Source organism: Papio anubis, chromosome 6, assembly GCF_008728515.1.
Source record: "Papio anubis isolate 15944 chromosome 6, Panubis1.0, whole genome shotgun sequence".
NCBI classification, from domain to species: Eukaryota; Metazoa; Chordata; class Mammalia; order Primates; family Cercopithecidae; genus Papio; species Papio anubis.
The window spans coordinates 108,676,770-108,689,396 of NC_044981.1; the positions used below are offsets into that span (position 1 = coordinate 108,676,770).

The 12,627-nt window shown below is 33.7% G+C and overlaps 1 pseudogene; it reads right to left on the bottom strand.

Annotated features, from left to right (window-relative positions):
* Positions 1-402: 402 nt before the first annotated feature.
* Positions 403-521, bottom strand: LOC116275522 (annotated as a pseudogene).
* Between the last annotated feature and the right edge of the window lie 12,106 nt (positions 522-12,627).

A 12,627-nucleotide genomic window follows, 5' to 3' on the forward strand; every position in this document is an offset into this window, starting at 1 on the left:
ATTCAGCTGTTAATACTTAAAATTGTATTATGAAATTATTTTGGTGAGTTTCCCAACTTTATCAAATCAGTTTGGTTTTTTTCTTGAAATGGTTATTTCATCTTTCAGCTCCTCTATTTTTTTTTACTGGATTCCTTAGATTCCCTGCATTAGGTTTTGGCTTTCTGCTGAATCCTGATGATCTTCATTTCCATCAGGATTCTGAATTTTATGTCTGTCATTTCAGCCATTTCAGTTAAGGACTATTGCTGGAGAACTAGTGTGGCCATTTGGAGGTAAAAAGACGCTCTGGCTCTTTGAGTTTCCAGAGTTCTTGCACTGGTTCTTTCTCATCTGTATGGGCTGATGTTCCTTTAAACTTTGAAGTTGCTATCCTTTGGATGGGTTTTTTACTTTTATATTAAAAATATGGAATGCTTCACAAATTTGCATGTCATCCTTGCACAGGCACCATGCTGATCTTGTCTTATTGTCTGTGTCATTCCAATTTTAGTATAGGTGTTGCTGAAGTGAGTGCAAACATTTTTTAAATTTTAGTTTTACTTTATGTTTGTGATGCATGTGGCTCATTATATTGAGAGAAATAAGAGACAATAATATAATTTGTCAAAAATGGAAAATAGACTCAATCATGGTTTGCTCTTATCATGTCAATGTTAAAAATGTGGCATATACCTTTTATTAAATTAATTTGATTCTATTAGATTAGTAAAACAGGTAAAATATTTAAATCTAATTGGGATGCAAGCATTTGTACTTCTAATGAAGAAAAATGTACTGAATATAATCCAGGGTAAACCATTAACTTTTCATATTATTCCATTACAATTTTATATTATTTTATTGTAATAGATTTAGAAGCTACAACCACAGTTTTGTTACATGGATATATGACATAGTTGTGATGTCTGAGCTTCTAATGTAACATTGAACTCATTAGATAATTTCTTATCCCTAATCAACCTCCCATGTTTCTGAGTCTCTGATGTGTATTATCCCACTCTCTGGTGTCCAATTGTACGTATTATTTAGCTCCAATTTATAAGTAGAGTACCTGGTGTTTGACTTTCTGTTTCTAAGTTATCTGACTAAAGATAATGGCCTTCAGTTCCATTCATGTTGCTGCAGAAGACATGATTTCATATTTTTATGACTGAGTAGTATTCCATGGGTTGCGTGTGTGTGTGTGTGCATGTGTGTGTCTGTGTGTCTATTACATTTTCTTCTTTTAGTCATTCATTGATGGATACTTAGGTTGATTCCATATCTTTGCTATTTTTAATAGTGCTGCAATAAATATATGAGGGCAGATATCTTTTGGATATAATGATTTCTTTTCCTTTGGGTATATATTCAGCAGTGGGATTGCTGGAATGAATGGTAGTTCTGTTTTTAGTTCTTTGAGAAATTTTCATACTGTTTTTAGTAGAGATTATATTTATGTACATTCCCAGCAATGGTGTATGTTCTGCTTTCTTTGCATCCTCGCCGTTTTTTTTTTTTTTTTACACTTTATTAATAGCCATTCTCAGTAGTATAAAATGGTACTTCTTTGTGGTTTTAAGTTACATTTCTCTGATGATAAGTGATGTGGAACATTTTTTCCATGTGCTTGTTAACTTCTTATGTATCTTCCTTTGGTAATTGACTGTTCATGTCCTTTGCCCAACTTTTAAGGGGTTATTGGTTTTTTCCTGTTGAGAAGTTCAAGTTCTTTGAAGATTCTGGATATTAGCCTTTTGCTGGATGCGTAGTTTGCAATTATTTTCTCCTATGCTGTAGGCTGTCTGTTCACTCTGTTGATTATTTCTTTCACTGTGAAGAAGCTTTTTAGTTTAAAAATCCCATTTGTTTATTTTTGTTTTTGTTATATTTGCTTTTGAGATCTTGGTTATGAATTCTTTGCCTGGGCCAATGTCCAAAAGAGTTTTTCTTAGGTTTTCTTCTAGAATTTTTATAGTTTCAGGCCTTATGTTTAAATCTTTACTCCATTTTGAGTTAATTTTTGTATATGGTGAGTGATATGGGTCCAGGTTCATTCCTCTGCATGGGGCTGTCAAATTTTCCCAGCACCATTTATTGTATAGGGTATCCTTTCCTCAGTGTATGTTTTTGTTGACTTTGTCAAAGATCAGTTGGCTGTAGATATGTGGCTTTTTTCTTAGTAATTTTTTATACTAAAGACGTTGACTAAATCACATGCAAAAAAGATCAGTTTATAGAATGAGTCACATGCAGTTCATATGTAATAGATCTTTTCCAATCAAAGTAATGCTTTTTAAAACTATCTGATAAATCAAGTTCATGATAACTAGTATTTGTTGAGGGCTGAAATAGTATCAAACATTGTTCTAAGCACTTTACATGAATCAAACTATTTAACTGTTGTACCAACCCCAATTTGCCAATGAGAAATTAAGGCACACAGTGGTGAAGTGATTTGCTCACAAAACCAACATTTAACACCTGGCAGTCTAGCTCCAAAGCCAAAGTCTTAAATTATCTAGTCCATAAACACATTTTTATTAGAAACAATCAAGAAACATCTAACATATCCTTAATAATTACTATTGCACATTGTTTTGTATTTATCATTATAGCTGATATGGTTTAAAAGACAGGGTGGGTAGTGTGCAATTTGAGCAATCATATAACTGGATCTTATGCTAAAAGAACACATTAGTAATAGAGACCTCTTATATTACAAATTTAATGACAAAGAAAAAAAATGTGTGCTGATTTAAATGCAGGTGGAATTCACATACCAGAGCTTCTATCAAGAAGTGCTGTTAACACTATTTCAGCAAACAGATTTATTTAAACGTGACACTTTCCAATATTGTAATCACTGCATCACAAGATGATTTTCCCCAAATCATGCTGCTATAAAGACACATGCACATGTATGTTTATTGCAGCACTATTCACAATAGCAAAGACTTGGAACCAACCCAAATGTCCATCAATGATAGACTGGATTAAGAAAATGTGGCACGTATACACTATGGAATGCTATGCAGCCATAAAAAAGGATGAGTTCATGTCCTTTGTAGGGACATGGATGAAGCTGGAAACCATCATTCTCAGCAAACTATCACAAAGACAGAAAACCAAACACCGCATGTTCTCACTCATAGGTGGGAACTGAACAATGAGAACACTTGGACACAGGAAGGGGAACATCATACACCAGGGCCTGTTGTGGTCTGGGGGGAAGGGGGAGGGATAACATTAGGAGAAATACTTAATGTAAATGACAAGTTAATCGGTGCAGCACACCAACATGGCACATGTATACCTATGTAACAAACCTGCACGTTGTGCACATGTACCCTAGAACTTAAAGTATAATTTAAAAAATGCAATGCAAATCCAATGAATAATGGAATTTGCATTACAATTTTGGCATACATTCATCTTGTTGGAATGAATGATTTTTCTATTTTTCGAAATGTGTACAGTCATGTGTCACTTAACAACCAAGATCTGTTCTGAAAAATGTGTCATTAGGCAATTTTGTCATGTGAATGACATAGAATGTACTTACACAAACCTAGATGGTATAGCCTACTACACACCTAGGCTAAATGTTGTAGCCTATTGCCCTTAGGCTGCAAACCTCTTCAGCATACTGCTATACTGAATACTGTAGGAAATTGTAACACGGTGATGAACATTTACATATCTAAACATATAAAAGGCATAATAAAAATACAGTATTAAAAGAAAAGAAGAAAAGAAAGTGTTAATTTTTCCCCAGGGGAAAACCGTTCATGAGATATTACATGGAAAACCGAGTTAAAACTGAAGCATTCAGGCTTCTGAGATTACCAAGCAGTAAGGTGAACTGGTACACCTGCCCTCCACAAATGGTTTCAACCTCCTAGTCCCTTAACCAATTTTGTTGTTAAGTGTAGCGTAGTAATAGTCAGTGCAGATGGCTTTTTCAAGGAAAATGGGCAAAGTAACCGGAAATTCAGACAAGTTAATATAGCTTGACTTAATTTATTGCATTTTAATTAGTTTGGTACAGCATTTCTTGTTTCTTTTTCATTTTTCAAAGTTTATTTTTTTCTACCTTATAGGGAATGTTTTGTTAGAGACCTACTTAGAAATCCTCTTGTAGTTCTAGTTCTTAATCTTAAAGAGAAAAAGATAGTCCAGAAGCTAGATGGTCTATACACATTATGTGATTCCTTGAGTGCCTTCTTTATTCCTCACTTTAATAAAATCTAAGTTGTTTTACATGATCTCATTTGCATTCTGCAGTCTTATTAACATTCATTATAATCACCGAGAGAAATCACCAAGATAAATCATCCCTTATTTCTTAGGTGCTTCATCAGTTTCTTGCTTCATCTCACAGAGCTTTCACAGAACAAGAAAACTTGTAAAAAGATTATTTTTCTTCTGTGAAATCTTATTATATCTAAAATATTGTGAGCCTATTTTTTTAAGTTTTTGGGTTTCAAAGAAATGAAGAAATATCTTTTCCTCTTATCTTACTATGGGCAGTCTCATGACATATCATTCTTAGATGATCTGAATAATCTTAAAGTAAAGGGGGAATTTTGGATATCAAATATTAGCTGAAAAATTAAAAAGTGATTGCTGAAAGATGAAGCACAATTAATAGCACTTTTCTAAGAGAATGCACTGATTTGATCCTCCTTGCAGAACTGAGATACTATCTTGATTCAGTCGATAGTTTTGCAAATGAAGATTTTTTTACGTAACTTCTCAAAGTTCCCAACAAGTATGTGGGAATGATATTGAGAACAATTGAATAAACTTTTCTTTTTAAAAATGTTATATTAGTCTCAAGAAAGAACTTATATTTGGTGGTTAGGTGAAGTTTAAAATGGAAAAAAATGTTCAATTAGAATATTTATAAAATTCAATTAGCATACACATCTCAAGATTCAGAGCTCAAAATCTGAGCATACACTTTAAGGAGTATTAAAATAAACTTAGTGTGAGTTTATACAGCCTAATAATGAGAAAACTATTGCTAGAAAGGAGGATGTCATTGAAGGGGTTATGTACTATAGCAAACATTTCTAAAATGAAAACAATCTTAAAATTCATATCCTCAAAGCAGTGGCATCAACCGTTACAGATATTGCAATAGCAACATACGCAATGCAATGTAATACATTATCTGCTTGTGATATTTCCTCAGTGGCTTTATGAAAGAACCACTTTAAAATGGCATTGTTTTGATTCTCATCTAAGTGGCTGTGGGTTCTAACCTAATTTTTTACCCAATTGACTCTATAGGAAAACGGAAACAGTTCAGATTCAGACCTCTGAACATGGAGTGCTGATGAGAGCCAGTAAATCAAAACAGTGCTTAGGCAAAACTGTACACAGAAAACACAGCAAACAATTTCATGTTTTCATTATTTTCATTGTTTTAAATTTTAAGCAAGATAAGATAGAGATAAATGGACTAAGCGAAAATCAAGAGATTACAAGGAACTGCAAATAGAATTATCCAGCATTATCTCATAATGTTACCTCATTACTGGGTATATACCCACAGGAAAATAAATCATTTTACCAAAAAGACAACTGCTCTTGCACGTTTATTGCAGCACTATTCACAATAGAAAAGACATGGGATCCACCTAGGTGTCCATCTGTGGTGGATTGGATAAAGAAAATGTGGTCACCGTGGGACACTACACAGCCATAAAAACGGAAATCATGTCCTTTTCAGCAACATGGATGCAGCTGGAGCCCATTAGCCTAAGTGAATTAACACAGAAACAGAACATCAAATACTGCATATTCCCACTTATAAGTGGGAGCTAAACGTTGGGTACACATGAACACAAAGATAGGAACAATAGACACGGGGACTCCAAAAACGGGGAGGAAGGGAGGAGAGAAAGGGCTGAAAAACTATCTATTGGGTGTACCTATTGTGTGTTGAAAAGACACCTATTTGGGTGATAGGCTCAACTGAAGCCCAAACCTCAGCATCACGTAATGTATCCATGTAACAAACCTGCACATGTACTCCCAAATCTAAAATTAAAAATAATAATGTTAAAAATAAAGATGCAAAACAAAAAAAAGTTTTAAAAATTCCAAAAAATTAAGCTTGTATAAATCAACTTAAAGGAATCATTGCTAAATTTTTATAATACTTATTTCCAGTCTGCTAGTCTTCTTCTACTTCTTTTTAAAAAATCTGAATCTTAGTAAAATACACACAGATTATTTAGCTTTTTTATGCATTGTTTACCGACAATGATGACATACTTTTTCTAAAGTGGATCTATAATACTGTAATTATCTATAACATATCATTAAGTTTATAACATATAATTAAGTCACAGAACCATTTTTACAAAAGTTACATCTTCAGTGTTTGATAAGTACATCAAATCATCTTAGTTAGCATTCTGTTCTCTATATATACAGTGGGGATGCACATTCATATCACTCAAAGACAGTATCCTTCTTTATCTGCGCTAGACAACTGTGGATCACCTATGTGAGGGTTTTTTCCTTTGCTGATTCTTAGTGTCATTATTGTTTTATATGTGGTTCAAGATGTGGGAAAGGCAAATTACTAGAACTGTGTATAAGGCGAAGTTAATGTATTCAGGAGCAAGGCAGGAAGTTCAAGGTCAGAGAAATCCTAATATCAAAGGTGCTTTGTTTCTGAACCCAGATCTGTTATGTCACTAGAGTATCAATAAAATTTGGAAATATCAAAATATATTTGCAGGTATGACATCTTGCAGAATGAATCATACAAGCAAGCAAAAATAAGTAAATGAGACAAAAGACAGAGGTTTTCATTAGCTTTCACATTTTGTAATTCTCAAGTCCAAATAGAAAGATAGTACAGTCAGTTTTGCCTTAATTCCTATTTTGAAAACAAATTTGTTCCAATGTGACTAATATATTAGGGAACATTTGAGCATAACTTGAATTTCATGTTTACTTATGCTTGATTTTATCTGCAAGAAATACTCTGAACCAAAAAACCGTACCTGGATGAATCCAAGGGATAGAAACGCATAAGAAACATACATGTACTCACCTCAAACACCTACCAGATACCTCAGTTCATCATGCATATTTTGAGCCACACCCATCTATATCTGGTGCTGGAAATTTCCATCTGATTTCAGATAACCCTCCTCCATCACAAAAATTCGTAACCCGTAATCCCTCAGATACCCAATTCCAATCTTTCACCAAGTAAAATGTTATATTTACTGTAGTAGTTCTGCATTTTTAAACAACCAAATATGTAAAATTATGCTAAAGTTTTTATTACTTTCTTTTCTTATTTTTTATATATCACAAAGTTGTTTGGTGTTATGCTCCGAAGCCCATTTTTCCTTATTCTCTCTAAAATTTTATTATTGATTTTTCCTAGAGCAGAAATTTTTAGGAGTTGATGTCAGGTTGCAGCAGAACTGTTTGGATTTTATGCTGAAGATCTCAATTAATGTATAAAATCTTGTTTTCTTAGTTGTTAAATGTAAATAGATATTAAAAATAAATTTTAAACTACATAAAAATTGGGATGGGTTAATTATAAAAACTTTCACTTGTTAAATTTAGAAACATATTAAAATAAATTTTAGACAAACAATTGGAAAAAATCTTACTAGATAACTCATCTCAATTTTATTTTGTAAATGCTTAGGAAAAAAATATGAAAAATTATTGCCTTTAGAGTAAACTATTATGAAGACACATTAAAGTCTAGAATAATCATGGCTATGCTACTACCATGAACTGTACCATAATATCTGAGTCCTATATATAATTTACTTAATAAGAATCTTTAAACTTAAAAAAAATAAATTAACATGAATAAATAGGGACAAATGCCATGTCATTTTATTCTGTTGGTGAAACTTTTGTAGAGTGACAGAAAATGTTGAATGAGAAAAGAGAATGCAAGGTAAATTGAACCTGCAAGCTTCTAGCAACTTCCAAAATTAGCTGATTTAAACTGAATTAATGCTGATGTCTCTAAAATATGTTTTGCAAAATTTTAGAAATTGTAGCATTTTTATTATTCATCAAGAAACTGCTTAATGGTGATCAAGTTTAAACTTATTAAGTCCTAAAGCATGTATTAGCACCTCATCAACATTTTCTTTATGCAAGGGCTGAAGGTTTGATAGGCAACTTTTATTAGAAAGCTCAGATGCCACAATTTACATTAATTATAATTTTTGTTTTTTCTACTTTTAAAAGTTTTTCTACTTTTAAAGGTACCTTGCTTACTGATGTTAAATTGCTTAAAAATAGATCGTGGATATTATTGTCAGCGTTAAGTGTTAAATATCGAAAGATATTGTTGATACCCTACATCCAAAGACCACCAGGAACAAATCCATAGTCAAATAGATTTGGGCTTATTGACTCATTTCAATGAGAGAGACAACATACTATGGGCAATAATGTGGTATCTCAGTAATAGGATGTTAGGAGGGGTGTGGTACAGAATTTGAACTTGTGTTAATGATTTGTAGAACAATTCAAACAATAGTGGTTTTTCTCAGGATAGCATCATATTAAAAGTGGAGGCAGTTCCATCATCGAACCCCTATAGTTTTTATCTAGAAGGCAGGATGAATGAACAGGAAGTAAACACTAATTAGCAAAGACACAAAAGTTTTTCACACTAGCCAAGAGAGGCATGTTTGATCAGTTTTGTGGTTGGTGCATTGCAATCTTGTCTGGTGCGGGTATTCTGTGAAATTGTTTATAATCAACAGGAAAACACTGTGGTCCAGCTGTTAGTGCCAGACCAGCTCCCATCTAATAGCTTTCATCTCCCATATGCCATATTTATTAATTTTTGCTTTATATACTTTGTACATAATGTTATTTTCTTGCCTATTTTTAGTTTTCAGCAGATCTTTCCTTTTATTATTACTTAGGGTTTATCTTGAAATAAATATTTTGTATAATATAATACCTGACATGAATACCATATATAGTTTTTTGTGGCTTAGTGTTTTCTAGGTATAATAGTTGCTACGATTTTTTTTCTATTCCTTTATTTTCAACATGCATATTTTTTCCCAAAAACATGACTTCCATAAGCTTCATATAACTGGATTCCAATCTCTCTCTCGCATCCTCTCTCAATCTCTTTTGCTCAGTAAATTAGCTTACTCCAGTAATATTTACTGTGATTAATGATCTATTTGTATTATTTTTGCCATCTATTTGTATTTTTAATTACCATGATAGTATTAGTTATCCACTGGCTGTACAGCAAATTATGACAAGTTTAACAGCTTAAAATAATACATATTTATTATCTTTTGCTATGATATAAATGTTTATATCCCCCCAAATTCAGATGTTGCAATATTAACCCCTCAGCTGGCAATATTAAGAGGTGGGGTCTTTGGGAAGTAATTAGTTCATGATAGTAGAACCTTCAAGAATGGAATTAGTACCCTTATAAAAGAGACCTCAGAAAGCTAGCTAACCCCTCCAATGTGTATGGACATGTTACATGGTACATGGTACGAAGGCAGTGTCCATGAGGAAGCAGTTCCTTCTCCTGAGTCACCAAATCTGCTGCTGCCTTGATCTGGGACTTCCTAGTTCCAGAACTATGAAAAATAAATTTATGTTTTTTAATAAACTACTTAGTTTATGGCAGTTTTCATAGCAGCCTGAATTAACTAAGATGTATTACAGTCTGTAGGTCATAAATCCAGGCATATCTTAGTTGAATAAATCTTCTGCTTCAAAAGAATGAATCTAAGTGGCGGCTGCAGCTGTCTGAATACTTGACTGGGGAAGACTTCACTTCCAAGATCACTCATCTGGTTTTTGGTAGTTCCTTAATGGTTGTTAGAGTGGGGGGCCTCACTACGTATCTGTCTGTTGGTAAGAAGCCCTCCTTCAGTTTCTTGCTATGTGGACTTCTTCATATGGCAGCTCACAATACATCTTGCTTCATCAGAGTTAGCATGAAAGAAGAGCCACAGAGAGAGACAGACAGACAGACTGAGACAGAGACAGAGACTGGAGAGAGGGAACATGCAAGCCAGGTGGAAACCACCATCTTTTATTACCTAATCTTGAATGAAACATCCCATCCCTTTGCAGGTTAGTAGCAAGCCACTGAGTGTCAGATAGCTGGCAAATCAATAACAAGATCTTCAGCTGAGTTGAATCTGCCTGATAGCATTTAAAATTGTATGTTTAATTGTTGCTGTGGCTTGAATGTTTGTGTTTCCCCAAATTTATATTCTGAAACCTTAATCCTCAATGTGGTGGTATTCGGAGATGGGGCCGTTGGAAGGCAATCAGGTCATGAGAATTGAGCCCTCATGATGGGATTAGTGCCCTCATAAAGAAAAGTCACAAGAGAATTCACTTCCCTCCAATCTCTTCCATGTGAGGACAACAAGGCTTCCATCTGGAAACTAGGAAGAGGGCCTTCACTAGGAATATAATCAGTATTCACCTTGATCTTGAAAGCCTTGAACTTCCCAGCCTCCAGAACTGAGAGAAATAAACATTTGTGGTTTATACCACTAAGTCTATGGTGTTTTTGTTATAGCAGCCTGAACTGAATAAGGCAGTTTTAAATAAGATATTTTGAACAATTGTTATTTAAAATATACTTTTAAAAATTGACGTATTATGTTATAATTAAAACAATAAATATTTATTCAGAGTGAAAAAGAGACTTAAATATTGATTCGTGATTCAAATATTAAGATTTATTTTAACTAAAAGAATGTTTGATAGTCCAAGAGATGATTTTAAAATATCAAGTCTATTTTTCCAGATTACTGTGACAACTTGAACATTATTAATCATAGTAGTTGACATTGACATTATATGAAATTTGATTAATAAGAATAAGCTAGCATTGTCTGACTCATAGTTCACCAAGAAGATACGCTTGAAAAATGTGGGCACTGCTGAAATAATTTCTTTTGTTGGTAGAAATATCAATCGCAAAATAAGAGTGGCAAGCCATCATCTTTATCATTTGTCTTGGATAAACAACTCTTTCCTATTCATATTATTTATTGAAAGCCTTTCAAATTGTTTAACTAATCAAATCATTGCTAGAAACATGTGCATTATTTTTAGCTGATAAGCAGTATAAAATGAACTGATTTTCATTTTATCTGGACTTCCTTTAATTGAATGCCTTTAGAGTGAATGAGACAATTGTTCATATAATTATGAAAAAAATTTTACTTTCCATGGTACTTTCTATTTATAAGTCTTCTTTTATTTTTGAAGTATGAAGTCAGATGTTGTCTTAATTGATTCTTTCAATAATCTTTTGAAGTGGATGAGGTAGCTATTGTATTTAAACCTCAGTTCTTCCTGTGAAATTAAATTAAAATGAAGTCATTCTTTCTGAAGAAAAATAATTCACATTCCACCATGTATAACATTTTAAAGTTTTCTGTCTTGCAGTTAAGATGATTCATTTTAAACTAGTAACCTTTATTGTTCAGTCATCCCTGGAGAATTAAGAGCATTAATATACAATATCATCCCTCTGCAAAGCTCCTGTTTGTATCTAGACTTCTTGGTGTTGATGATTGCCAGTGTTTCTTTCACATTCTCTAACGACATACACTTGTGAAGGAAAATAAATCGTGGGACCCCAGACTTATTAAGCCAAAGGGAAAAGTCAAGCTGGGAACTGGGTCACGCAAACCTGTCTCTCCCTTTTCCTTCCTAAATAAGATGGTTACAAGATGAAAAGCTACACACCTTCCTCATATTTTGCCAAGGAAATTCTTAGTGAGCTCTAAGATATTTACCCTAAAGTATTTCTGTTAAAATTCACCATGGCAATGTAAATGGATAGCTTATCCTTACAGATGCAGTCACCCCTCTGCCCACCTGGCACAAATGTATATCTGATTGTTCCCCTGCCCCATTTATCTTTGTTGGCTTATGTAAAAACACAGATTCCCTGCATTTTCCCCTATTTGTCTCTGCTACCTTATGCAAAAATGCAGATTCACTGAGCCAGACAAAAGCATGAATATGTTCCTTCTAGTCCCCTCTTACATGAAAACGTAAAACAAGAAAACTTCTCCACATCTAACCCTTTATATAGGCTGTTGTGCCTATAAAATTTCAGGGCATTTGAATGAGAATAGCTACCATAACGAGTGCCATGTGGCTTATGGAGGAGTAAGCAATGAGTGGCTTTAGATTGGTTTGGCGTAGACAAATGGAGCCTGACATGATTATTCCCCATAGGGATAGTATGAGGAAAGGGTAGGCTATGTATTCTGTCGTGGAATTAAGGATAGCCGCCTAATTTTGGGAGTACTGCTGTAAGTACTATTAAGCTGGCAATGGGGGCTTCTACGTGGGCTTCAGGGAGTCACAGGTGGAGTCCAGAGAGAAGCATTTTTACCAAAAATGCCATGATGTATGCTAGTCATAGAAGTTTACTGGATCAGGAGGTTGCCAATTCTTACGAAGTGTATGTTGTTATTAATATGTTTAGTAAGCTGAATGCATTTTGAGTACAGATAAGTGCTACGAGCAAAGGTAAGGATCCTACCAGTGTCTAAAATAAGAAATATAAGTCTGCATTAAGGCTTTCTGTTTGATCTCCTCAACAAGTAATAA